Raw genomic sequence first — 14,918 nt, forward strand, 5'->3', positions numbered from 1 at the left:
ACTAAAACCATCCACAATGCGAAGTAACACATTCTCAAGGAATTTATAACTCTTATAAATAAACCTAAGTGTCATGCTCCATGCATTGTTCATTCATTACTACTTTTATATAACTCTTATATAACAAAACAATGAACCAAGCATACATGCTCTCATACATCCTTATACTATAACACTTATAATATAAAGATGATGCATGAATATGCTTAATGCATGCATAAATATAACTCTTATATTATATGTTGCATGAGCATGCTTTCTTGTAATTTAATCATGCAATCTACTATATTGTAACACTTATAATATAAAGATGATGCATGAATAAATACATAACCTAAGGTGAGTTTTAAATCTATATGTCATACATTATGGCATATAAACAAACATACATCTCACGTACATTAGATAAATGTTGATGGACCAGGACAATTAGCCTCGAATCCGGAAGAATAAAGCTAACTATTACAAAGAGCATTGAGTCCACCGGTTCAAACAGGCAAACTGGATCTTGAACCGTCCCAACGAAGCCATGTCTCCTTGATCGTGTAACAGCTCTTTGTGATCGTCTAGCAATGTTGTATGAGCATAAACGATCGTTTAGCATGAATTGAGTGCCTATGACTATGCGATGAAGCATGAAGGTCACGTGATCGTGCAACACACATTGTGAAATGCATGCCTTAAACGATCAAGTAGAAGACAACTATGCGGTGAAGCATAATCGTCTAAACGATCATTGAGCAAGCGTCAAGTATTGTATACCAAGTGATCGAGTAGCCAGTGACTATGCGTTAAAGCATGCTAGACTACACGATCGTTTAGTGCGTGCGCCTACCATGTGATGAGTATGAAAAAACTCTATGTGATTGTTTACCTCAAGCGTCTACACGATCAAGTAGCCAACGCAACACGAGAGTAAATTTTTTACTCAATCGTTTAGCATCTGTTATGCGATTGTTTAGTAAATACTACATGATCGGGTAGAACTTTTCTACACGATCGTTTAGCTAAATCTTAACAATCGTTTAGACTGGGCTACACGATGCGACTAACCTTTGGACTTCTTCCTCAATGAGAACAACATCTCCATGCTTCGAAAATTCATCACAGATGGCTCAAAACACTCCACGACTGGTTGTTAATTATGCCCAAAAAACGCAGGGGCTCTTACAAATTAACACTTTATAAACTTAAAGAAAGCATTAAACAGAGGCAATCATCCCTTAAACATCCATCAACACATCTATAAACACATTTAACTCTTAAACATATTGTTAAACACTTAAAACCCACGATGACTGTAAAGGAAGTTTAATACAACAATGGAATTTGGAATATTAGAACAATCTGGCTCTGATACCAATTGAAGAAACTTTGAATCGAGATCCAGTGAGTGGAAGCTGATCGTTCCAAATCCCATTGAGAAAGAACACAAACAATTACAGTCTAAACACAAACGATTATGCATATACAGTAAATCACATCATGCTTCTTTAAGGAACAAATAGGGATAGAGTATACAAACCTTTGAAGAACTTTTTTCAAGTATCCCTCGATCATTCGACAAATCGTTCAATTAGCATGAACTTCAAACGCAACGATCAGAACTCGATCTGAATGAACGCCTGAATGAACATCGATCCCAATAAAGTCTAACTCGATCCTTAAATGAAATTAGAACACCACCACAATAGTTACCTTGGTATTCTCGGTGTGAAAATCCAGGAGTTGTGGGCTCTGTATGATTTTGGATTGAGGAAAGCAGGAGGTAGACGATCGAGTAAGTGGGAGATGTATGTTGTCTATCGTATAGACGAAATACTCGATCATTTAGAAAAATGAAGCCTATCGTATAGACTTTGCTACTCGATCGTGTAACAACAAGTAAGCGAGTAAATATTGTATAGTAAACTCGTAACTCAATCGTGTATTTTCTCTATGTTATTGTTTAGTAAAACACTTTTACTTGATAGCCTTTTGTGAGATTATTCCAAATGAATCATCAGCTGATTTGGAAAACAATTTTCCTTTTTATCTCAAAGTTACCATAAAATTTCCAATAACCTTCCACTAAATTCAGCTATTAGAGAAGAAGAATTATTAATTATCACATAATTAATATATTATAAATAAATATATAACCAACTTATCATATTATATTTATAACCTATAGTTTTAATATTTCATCATATGAAATATATAAACCATAGTTTTTTTTTTCTATTTTATGGTACTTAATATAAATCATATTTATATTAATTCCTCCAATAATGTATCAAATACAACAAATCAATTATATAACATATAATTGAATTTCCTCTTGTTAATTTAAACACTTCAAATTGTCCCAAAATCTCATTGTCAACTTGAACCCATTGAACTACCAAGGGGACCTCATGGACCTGTAGCTTGAAGCTCCAACGGTACGTGAATAACTGATTAAACTCTTTAATCAATAGATCCACCATCCGTTAACTATTGGTCACTCCACTAAAGACCGTTAGCTGCACTCTTTGCACTACAGATATATTTCAGTGTCCACATGACCAATCAACAGTGCGATGACCATTCACAAATCGCTTGTAAGTACAACTGGGCCAATTCACCGTTTTGCCCTGTATAGTTAAATCTAACTCCTTAAGTACCACTGATTCCTTTAATGAACAATAAATCATAGTTCTACTATGACTAAGTCCTCTTAAGCCAAAAGAGGGTATGATCACTATGTTTAAGACTCGGAATCAGCCCTTAAGGGAGCAATTTATCTACTTACCCCTACTTCGGAGAAGAAGTGAATTTCGTCTTGTGTAGCTGAGTTCCCAGCTCCCCAATTAGACGAATCTCCAAAATGGTAGGCTTGTTGAGTTGGCAATCTGGCCACTCTTATCCTTACAAATCAAAGAACCGCCCTCATAGGCAGGAGTTCCCAACTAACTCAAGATTAAGGTCATGCCACCTATGGTTATTTTAATGAAATGTAAGTCTCAATTATCAATGGCGTTATATAAAGAGACTAATCATTTCGTGGTCTGGTCTTGTACAAACTTTTTGTATAGGATACCCTCGCTTATATGTCTTTACATGAATGGTCAGGATCAGACCATTTGTAGCACTTTACAACGCTTGTAACATCTACAAAGCGGGCCGTATCCGTAGTGTCATCAAGATAAGGTATCCTTCCTTTATCCATCTACTACAGACCATTTAGGTTATTACTTAAGGAATGATCTACTTTTATATCTCCACATACATGCTTAAGTTACATGAAATAACCACGGATCTTAGTTTATTAGATTTGAGTAAATGCTTATAAAATAACATTTATTTTATTAATAATAATATGTGTACAAAATGTTTATAAACTACGAGACCACTAGGAGAACTAGGACACCAATCCCAACACAGTTCTAGAAGAAAAATCGTGTTGAATGAGCTTTCCAAAGAAACTACTAAATCTTCAACAAGAGCTTTTGACGAGCCTACTACCTCAACAAGAGTTGTTGATATGGGTTCATCTAGTAGGTCAAATCCACCTCAAATGTTGAGGGAACCTCGACGTAGTGGGAGGGTTACGAATCCATCTATTCGTTATATGGGATTAACTGAAATCTTAGCTATGTAGCTAATGGCGAGGTTGAGGATCCGTTGTCTTACAAGAAGGCAATAGAGGATGTTGACAGAGTTGAATCAGTCAAAGCCATGGATCTTGAGATGGAGTTTATGTACTTCAACTCAGTTTGGGATCTTGTAGATCAACTTGATGGGGTTAAACCTATAGGTTGTAAATGGATCTATAAGAAGAAATAGGGTGCTGATGGGAAGGTACAAACCTTCAAGGCTAGACTTGTGGCAAAGGGTTATACCCAGATAGAGGGAGTCGACTATGAGGAGACTTTCTCGCCTGTTGCCATGTTGAAGTCTATCTGGATCCTTCTATCTATTACCTCAAATTATTACTGAGATATGGAAAATGGTGTTGGGTTTTATGTCCTAAAACTCACAGTTTGTAAAATGATAAACATTTTCTATAATTAACACTAGAAGAAATTCGGGCTTTAATGTCGGTTGAAAATCGAAATTAAAGGGCTTTAATGTCGGTTGAAAACCGACATTAAAGATAGTGTTATTAAAGCCCTTTAATTTTGATTGCCTTTAATGTTGGTTTTAAACCGACATTAAAGGGCTTCAATAACACAGCCTTCAATGTCGGTTGCAACCGACATTAAAGACCTTCAGTGAAATTTTCAACCGACATTAAAGCCTTTTTTTTTTTTTTTTAATTTTTAACCGACATTGAAGCCCGAATTTGTCCTTTTTTTTAAATTACGTTGTCGAATCCATTTTTTTGGTCAAAAAGTATAACATGACACATCATCATCGGACGTTGTGGCTATGACATATTATTTATGTATGGATTGTAAATCTATTACATTTAATCCATAAATTCTGCTACAAAATTATAATTTAAAAGGCCGTACAATAATTCAGGCCTTAAAAACACAAATTACAAGCAATACAAACAGTATGATTTTACAAACACTATGAGTTTACTGTCCCTCTCCATTTGGTAAGTATGGATCCCTTCATAATTCTTCTTGAACAGACCCCTCCAGCTTCAGCAGTGTCTAGTTATAGGCATCTTTGTCTGACCACCGTTATTCAAAGGATCACAAACAAAAAAGGTTTAAAACAAAGGATTGAAAGTGAAAATATGATCAGACAAGAAAAAGCCTAAAGAGGTTGCGATACCAAATCTTTACTCCTTTGTTGCACCTACAAAACAAGAAAACTCGATAGTTGAATAAATGAGAGAATCTTCTTTTTCAAAATCTTTACTCCTTTTTCAAAATTTTCGACAGCATAACAATGCTACCACAACAAAACCAAAAATTTACCTTGAACCTATTCAAAGAAATACACTCCCAAAAATATTTCACAACCACTTATTCTCAACAGAACTATCAGAATTCCCAAAAAATGAATATTCAAGAACACATACGTCAATAAGAAAATTTAGCTCACAATGTACTTCAAATCTCAAAAGTTGTAACAAAAACTACCATAATGCATGAATAACCCACAAACTACCATAATGCAATCCACAAAATCAAGCACCTTGAATCAAATCTAAACTACAAATAAATAGTACCCATGAGTCATAAACGGGTGTTACATTCAAATCCAATATAGTCCAAAGAGAAATAAGCACACTATAACTTCTCAAACAGGAATTTCCATATCATTAGAGTCACTTGAAAACACTTAGAAACTGTGCTTAAAACTGCAAGCATTCAAAAATGCACTTACCAGAAACAATTTTTACGTGAATTCCTTGCTGTTGCAAGAAATCCATCTCCTCCCCACCCCTTCCAAACACCTAAAAAACACACAAACAACGCCATTAAAAGTATATGATAGAGGAAGAGATTGAAAAAATACAAATGAACATAATTGGAACAACCGGCTAGAGTGCAGCTTTAGTAAAACATAATTGAATGGAGCACATGGCAAACAGTAAAGCACTATACATGTTTGTCTCTCTTATGAAAAAAGAAAACATTGACTTCCCTAGAACTCAAGACTGCATATTGATTCGAAAACTCCAATCAATTCTCATTGAGCTTTTCTATATTGTATGGTAAGAATATCATCGGTATCTATAAACAGTTAACTCGCCATTTGGTAGAAATAGGTTCCCATCGAACCAACACTTACAATTTGATATCACAATAGTATTGAACTTCTGAGAAACAAATCATATAGGTTCCCATTCAACAAATAATCTAACTGGCATAGAAGAACAGGCAAGGCAAGCCTAAAATCATTCAACTTCAGTTCAAATTAATCAGTTCTTGTGGAAGAAAGGATGATTTTTGGTCATTCTTATTAAGGATACATCTTATGCTATCAGTTGATTAAAAAACATCAGCACAGATGCAACGACTATTCATGTATAATTTGTGTGAAAATACATTGTTCACCACTAAAATTCCCCAACTTCTCTGTCAAATATTTGTTTCCGGAATAGTAGAAACCCAGAAGGAAAAAAAAAACCTCAAGCTTCACTCCTAAACATCCGCACAACATACAAATAAAAACCATTAATTAGTGCCCTTCAAACTTCAAACATATAAATTTAAGCAACAAAAAAATAGATAATAATATTGATGCACTAATATACGTCAAACCAAAAAATGATACAAGAAAAATCTCACCCTTTCCCTCTTCATTTCTTAATAAAACCATGAATGGATGACTGGGCTTGTACCTTCAACAACGGAACGAACAGTTGGGCTTCAACGGAATGGATTTAGATCTCTCTTAGAAGAAGACGATTAGATCTACTATGGCTATGCGTGAAGAACGCCAGATCTGCTATGGCTACGCGTGAAGTAAATCTGTAAATCTGCTATGGCTACGCCAGATCCGGTGAGCTTTGACACAACCTTTTATTCTCCATGTGAGTTCCTCTCGTGAGCTTTAAGATAGGGTTCACTATACCCAACTTGAGTTCCTCTAGTAAGCTTGATGCTCCTTTGTTCCAAATCCGGTCAAGACCTTCACCTGTGTAGAATCATACGCCAGTCCAGTCAAGCCTTCCAGCTCCGAAATTCTAGATCTGGTCCACGCCTGTGCAACATCTGATTAATGAAAAAAATGAAAAAAAATGAAAAAAAAATGGTGGATCGAGATCTGCTATGGTGGATCGAGATCTGCTATAGATGATCGGTGACGATAGATTGAAGGGAAGTCGGCGAACAGAAGGGTTTTTTAGGAGAAGAGAGGGAAATGAAAAAAATGGGGGGAAGTCGGATGTTTAATGTCGGTTTTAAACCGACATTAAAGGTATACCTACAATGTCGGTTTAAAATCGACATTAAGAATCCACTATTTTAAAAAAAACAAAATTGACATTATACATCCGGTTTCACTTTTTCCAACCGACATTAACGGTCAAAATTCATGTAGTGCAATATACTTATTATTGATTTCATAAATTGTATGAAAGTTTAAATCCAATAAACTAAGACTCATGACCATTGCATGAGTACTTGAACTTTATGTGGAGACATAAGAGTGGATCAGGTTCGAGTAAATATTCAAAATGATCTATGGTACATGAATAAGGTTGAGTACCTTATTTTGGTGACACTATTGGATGCGGCCTACTCTGTAGTTGTTACAACGAGTTGTAAAGTGCTACATACGATGTGATCCTAATTCGTACATGTTATGACATGAGGAGTGGGGGCGTTCTATGCAATGAGTTTGCATAAGATCGGACCAAGAAATAAATCACTCTTACTTTATAACGTTGTTTACTATGTAAGACTTGACTATTTCACCTAGATGACCTAGGTAACTCGACCTTAATCTTGAGCTAACTATAAACTCTTGTTTATTCGGGATTACCCTTAGATTTGCATAGGTGAGGGTTGGCTCAACAGTGCCGGCTCAATAAGACACCCATTTCAGGGATAAGACCTAATATATAGCTGGGGACATAGGGTGCAAGACGGAGTTCACGCCTACCCCATTTAGGGATAGGAGAAAGGTTGTTCTCTCAAGTACTGAATCCAGATCTTGAAAAGGGCCCCACCCTCTCACTAGGCTGAGAGAGTTTGGTTTGGTGATTGGATCACAAACCAGTTGTTCATTAGAGGATCAGTAGGAACTTGAGGAATAAGACATAATCTTAGAGGTAAAACAGATATTTGACCCAGCCGTTATTACGAACAACCTGTGAAGGGTCGACTTACTGATTATGGTTAAATCATATGGACATAATATATCTACAGTGAGGGGAGTTCAACTATAGACTTTAGTGGAGTGACCCATTAGTTAACGAATGGGGATTAATTTGGTCTAATGAGTTTAGCTAATTAATCTCGGATCGTTAGAGCCCATGATCTGTAGGTCCACGAGGTCCCCCTACTAGCTCGTAACGGATTATCTCTAGAATAGCGTGATAAGTTAATTTGAAATGTTCAAATTAGAATTAAGGGAATTAGTAATTATACGAGATATAATTACGTGTTTAATTTGAGAATTAAACGGAATAGGGGAATTTATATTTAAATATGATTTAAATATATAAAGATGGATGTGTGTTAAAATTAATTTAATATTTGATATTAAATTAATTAAGTTTTATTTAAAAATTAATTTATGAAATTAATTAAATTTTTCAGTTTTAAAATCAAAATAGATTTTAAATATCAAAATTTGATTTTGTGATAAAATTGGAAAAATTGAAAACAAAACACAAAAATGAAAAAATCATGTTTTCCATTATCCATCTTTATACTTGCTCACAAAAGGCCATCATTTTTGCCTTGTCTTACTCCAAGCATGAGCTGCAACTCATGCATCTCTCTCCCTTGCATATTGATCTGCAATATAATGAAGAGTTTGGAGTGAATTTCGGACATACAATCAAGAGAGAATTTTAGAGAAAATTCGTGCTGAAGAAAGAGTTCTTCACGAAGATTGTTGCTATGAGCAATTCTCCTTCATCCCTTGATTCAAGCTTGTTTTGAGTCCCATAACTCAATCTAGAGCACCAAGAGAATAGTGGGGAAGATCTTGAGGTGGTCTGCAACAAGATTTGGAGAAGATTGCAGCTGGAGAACAAGCTTTGAAGAAGTTCTACTAGAGGTATGTCATGAAACTCACTTGTTTTCTGCAAGAGCATGCTTTATATTTTGCCAAAATTAATAATTAGAGTTCTTAAATGATCCTTGTTGCTTCCGCTGCTACTGATACATTCCTACAAATGGATGTCAAAACTACTTTTCTGAATGGCAATCTTGAGGAGACCATTTATATGGTGCAGCCTGAGGGATTCATAGCCCAAGGTCAAGAGCAAAAGGTTTGCAAGCTGAATAGATCCATTTATGGGTTGAAACAGACATCTCGATCTTGGAACATAAGGTTTTATACTGTGATAAAATCTTATGGCTTTGACCAAAATATTGATGAGCCTTGTGTCTACAAGAAAATCATCAACAGTTCAGTAGTTTTCCTAGTATTGTATGTAGACGATATCTTACTCATTGGGAATGATGTAGGCTTACTAACTTCAATTAAGAACTGGCTAGTGACCCAATTCCAAATGAAAGATTTGGGAGAGGCTCGGTTTGTTCTTGTGATTCAGATCTTTTGGGATTGTAAGAACAAATGCTAGCACTGTCTCAGGCATCGTACATTGACAAAATGTTGATCAAGTACTCGATGCAGAACTCCAAGAAGGGCCTATTGCCTTTTCGGCTCGGAGTTACATTGTCTAAGGAACAGTGTCCTACGACACCTCAAGAGGTTAAGGAAACGAGATGGGTCCTCTATGCATCTTTTGTAGGCAATTTGATGTACTCGATGTTATGTACTATACTTGACATCTGCTATACTGTAAGGATAGTTAGTAGATATCAGTCTAATCAAGGACAGGGTCACTCAACAACTGTCAAGAACATCCTCAAGTATCTTCGGAGAACGAGGGAATATATGCTTGTGTATAGTTCTAAGAATTTGATCCTTACAGGACACACGAACTCTGATTTTTAGACTGATAAGGATTCTAGGAAATCCACTTCCGGATCAGTGTTTACTTTTAAGGGAAGGGTTGTAGTATGGTGAAACACCAAGCAGGGGTGCATCACAGACTCCAATATGGAGGCTGAGTATGCAGTGATTTATGAAGCTGCTAAAGAGGTCGTTTGGCTCAAGAAGTTACTAACTAATCTGGAAGTTGTTCCGGACATGTCTAGGCTCATCACTCTTTATTGTGATAATGGTGGTGCTGTGACGAATTCCCGTGAGCCTCAGAGTCATAAGTGCGGCAAGCACATTGAGCAGAAATACCACCTCATCCGAGAGAATGTGCATTGAGGAGACGTGATTGTTATGAAGATAGCTTTGGAGCATTACGTTACTGATCCATTTACAAAGGCCCTCACGACTATAGTGTTTGAGAGTCACCTGCAGAGTATGGGTCTATGGGACAGACCATGGCTAGACTAGGGCAAGTAAACGATCTTGTACTGAGTGTTTATGCCCTAGTTTATTATTTTGTGTATTTGTAATTAGATTATCTTGTACACCCCACTAGCTTTAGGACAAGTGGGAGATTATTGGGGTTGCCCTAAATCTCGTAGGGTCTTGTTGTTTGTAAACGTTTGTATAAACAAATACTTTGTTATTTATAATATATGATATTTTATTCACTTCTATCTATGAAATATGAGATATTTTAGTTGTATTAACCACAAACCAATAAAATAAGATCCATGATTATCGCTGTAACTTAAACATATATGTGGAGACATGCAAGTGGATCGTGTTTTAAGTGATAACCTAAATGGTCTGTAGTATATGGATAAGGAGGGATACCTTATCCTGATGACACTACGAGTGTGGCCCGCTTTGTAGGTGTTACAAATGTTGTAAAGTGCTACAAATGATATGATCCTAATCATTCATGTATTAGACATGCGAGCGGGGATATTCTATACAAAGGAGTTTGTATAAAATCGGACCACGAAATGTTTATTCTCGTTATATAACACCGTTCATAATTGAAACTTTCATTTCACTAGGATGAACATAGGTAACATGACCTTAATCCTGAGTGAGTTTTGAACTTCTGCCTATGAAGGTGTTCCTTTGATTTGCATGGGTGAGAGTGGCTAGATTGCTGACTCAACAAGCCTACCACTTTGGAGATTCGTCTGATTGTGGAGCTGGAAACTCAGCTATACAAGATGGAATTCACTCATTCCCCAAAGTAGGGGTAAGTAGATAAATTGCTCCCTTAAAGGTTGATTCTGGGGCTTGAACAATATGACACCACACCTTCTCTTGGCCCAAGAAGGATTTAATCATAGTGGGACTATGATCTATTGTTCATTAGAGGGATCAGTGGTGCTTAAGGAGTTAGATGTAACTACAGGGGCAAAACGATAATTTGGTTCAACTGTACTTACAAGCGATTTGTGAAGGGTCATCGTACTGTTGATTGGTTATATCCAAATACAAGAATATATCTGTAGTGCAAAGAGTGCAGCTGTTGGTCTTTAGTGGAGTGCCTGACAGTTAACGATGATACTGGGGTATGCCCTAGTTTATTATATATTGTACATGTTTTCTCTTGTATTGTACATTAATCTTCCGAGGTATTAGGAAAAGTGGGAGATTGTTGGGATTGGTGTCCTAATTCTCCCGGAGTCTCGTTGTTTATAATATATACATATTGTTTATGAATAAAATAAGAGTTATTTCATTCTAGCATTTACTCATATCCAATAAACAAAGCTCCATGGTTATTGTATGTAAACTTAAGCATGTATATGAGATATACAAGTGGATCATGCCTTAAGTGATAACCTAAATAGGTCTGTAGTATAAGGATTAAGGAGGGATTCCTGATCCTTGTAACACTATGGATACGACCCACTTTGTAGAGGTTTGCCTACTACAGATGGTAAATCCTGACCATTCATGTGGAGACATGCGAGCGAGAGTGTCCTGTACAAAGAGTTTGTATAAGACCAAACCACGAGATGATTTGTCTCTGGATATAACGCCATTGATACTGGAGAACTTTGCTCCCTTAATGACTGATTCTGAGGCTTGAACATAGTGGCCATAGCTTCTCTTTGGAAGAGAGGACTTAGTCATATTAAGACTATGACTTATGTTCATTAGAGGGATCAGTGGTACTTAAGGAGTTAGATGTAAATACAGGGGCATAATGGTTATTGGCTTAGCTGTACTTACAAGTGATCTGTGAAGGGTTATTGTACTGTTGATTGGTTAAGATGGACACATAATATATCTGTAGTAAGGAGAGTTCAGCTGTCGGTCTTTAGTAGAGTGCCTGACAGTTAAGGGATGGTGGATACCATGACTAAAGAGTTTAGCCAGTTATTCACGTACCGTTGGAGCTTCGAGCTACAGGTCCATAAGATCCCCTTGGTAGCTCAATGGATTCAAATTGATAATCAATTTTTGGTGTTGATTTGAAATATTTAGATTGGCAAGAGGTAATTCCATTATATATGATATGATTGATATGGTGTATGAGATATATTTAATGGAATATTAATGTAAATGAGATTTACATTAAGGACCATGGAATAGAAAAAGAGCTATGGTTTATATGTTTCATGAGATGAAATATTAAAACTATATGTTATAAATATAGTATGGTAAGTTGGTTATCATATATATTTATAATAATATTAATTATTAGATAATTATCTCATTTTCTCTAATAATCAATTGAGTGGGAGGTTATTAGTGGTTTCATGTTAACCGTGAGATAAAAGGAAAATGTTTTCCTAAATTTAGTAGTTGTTGTTTTAAGATTTTCATTCTAAAAAATTACTCACATAAAGGTTGTCAAGTAAATTAGATTTGCTAAACGACAGCTTGGAGAAACTAGACGATCGTGGAGTGTTTCTATACGATAGATCACTTAGTTGGCCGATTAGCTAAACGATCGTGCAACTTTTGCTAAATGATCGCATAACATTTATTAAACGATTGGGCATCGTCTATACGATAGACACTGCCATCTCCCACTTGCTCAATCGTTTACACGATTGTTCTCCTCTGGTCTCGTCCTCTAACCAAGTCCACACAGAGCCCACACTTCTGGATTCTCACATCGAGAATACTAAGGTAACCTTTGTGGTGGTTTCGTACTCAACTCGACATAGTCGAGGTTCTGTGGAGGCCATTCATTGAGTTCACAGTTTTTATGTGGTGGTTGCCGATTGTTCGTGATCATGGAGATCGCTGAGTTCGAGCGTTCTTGTGTAGCAGTCTTGGAGTCTGTTTGAGTGTTCATGATCAAGGGTGTTGAAGGTGAGTCTTCAAAGGTATGTTAATTCTATCCCTTGATGTTTAGAAAAGCATGCTGTAATTTCAGTTTTGCACATAGTCTGTTGTTTCCGTTTTTTTTACTATAATTATGTATGTTCATATACGATTGAAATTTGGAACGATCCTTCCGCTACTCATGGAAATCCTCATGTTTGATTTCCTTTAAACGAATGGTGGATAATGTGATTAAAGAGTTTAGTTAGTTATTCATGTACCGTTGGAGCTTCAAGCTACAGGTCCATAAGGTCCATTTGGTAGCTCAATGGATTCAAATTGAGAATAAATTTTTGGGTTAGTTTGAAATGTTCAAATTAACAAGAGGGAGTTTAATTATATATAATATAATTCAATTAATTCAATTATATATGATATAATTGATATGATGTATTTGATACATTATTATTTGATTGGAGGAACTAGTATTTGAATATGATTCAAATATAAATTCTATGAATAAGATTCATAGTCATTAAATTTAAGATAAATATGATTTATATTAAATGTCACAAAATAGAAAAATAACTATGGTTTATATGTTGCATATGATGCAATATTAAAACTATAGGTTATAAATATAATATGATAAGTTAGTTATTGTATTTATTTATAATTTATTAATTATATGATAATTGATATTTCTTTTTCTCAATAATCGACCTTAGTGGGTGGTTATACACCGTTATATGGCAACTGTGAGATAAAAGGAAAAATTGTTTTTCAAATCATTCAACGAAATGCTCTATTAGATTTTCGATCGAGTGACTAAACGATAGGGATCGAGTTTTACTATACGATAGTACTCCTTTCTAAATGACCGAGTATCGAGTCTATGTGATAGGCTTCCTTCTTCTACACGATACTTCTATCGCTTACTTGATCGTTTCCTCCTTCACTCTAATCCTTCCCTCAATCCAAAATAAGCCAGAACTCACAACTCCTGGATTCTCACACTGAGAATACCAAGATAATCTTGTGGTGGTGTCCGGTTCTGATCGAGGATCGAGTTTACTCTTTGTTGGTGTTCGAGGGAGATCGAGTTCGAGTTGATCGTTGCGTTTGAGTTTAATCGAGGCACACTTGAAGAAACGTTCTTCAAAGGTACTGTTTTCTTGATCCTTTGTATTTGATTCGAAGCATGTTGTAATTTATTGTTTAATGCATAATCTTTTTAGTATGATTGTAAATGTTTGAGTTCTTTCACAATGGAGTTTGAAACGATCCGCTTTCGCTCAAACGTCCTCTATAATTAAAGTTCCTTCACCTGGGTATAACCTTTTGCTACTAATCTAACCTTGAAGGTTTGCATCTTTCCATCTATACCTCTTTTCCTCTTATAGATCCACTTGCAACTTATAGGTTTTACCTTATCAAGTTGGTCTACAATTTCTCAGACAGAATTTAGATGGGGTGATCGATGCTCTTACACTTTTTTCTAATTGTAACTTGGTGGTTCATATGATTAATCATAAGATTGATCCCTATTCGATAGTTCAATTTGCTATTGAGAGCATTTGACATTTGTCATTTTGTTTACGATCGTGTACATTTTTGTTCGTGTGTCAAGATTGGAATACAACTACTCATAAGTTGGCTCGACGGATTTTTTCTGCTATTTCTTTTTCACGGTTTTTTTGATTTCCTGAATTTGCTAATTTATAGTCATAATCATGATGTAAGAAACTTTGTTCTTCTGCCAGAGATTGGTGAAGAGTACGATGTTTCTTTCTTTTTTTTTTTTTTTTTTTTTTTTTTTTTTTTTTAAATAAAAAATGTGATATTAATATTTGAAAATAATATTTATAAAATCAACATGATAATGTTCTCATTTTTCGTTTTTCCAAAAAAAAAAAAACTTAATTTTTTATTCTAGTTTCTTAAAAAGAAGTCACAAACATAAACAAATTTGATATTTTATTTTTTTAATTGAAATAAATTTTGTTACACAAAATATTTAAAACAAGTATAAAACCCACTATCAAGAGTTTGTAGTATTTAATGCAATTTCAAATCCAAAGTAAAATAAAATGAATAAT

Source organism: Benincasa hispida, chromosome 2, assembly GCF_027475165.1.
Source record: "Benincasa hispida cultivar pf3 chromosome 2, pf3_genome.v1.1, whole genome shotgun sequence".
Classification (NCBI taxonomy): Eukaryota; Viridiplantae; Streptophyta; class Magnoliopsida; order Cucurbitales; family Cucurbitaceae; genus Benincasa; species Benincasa hispida.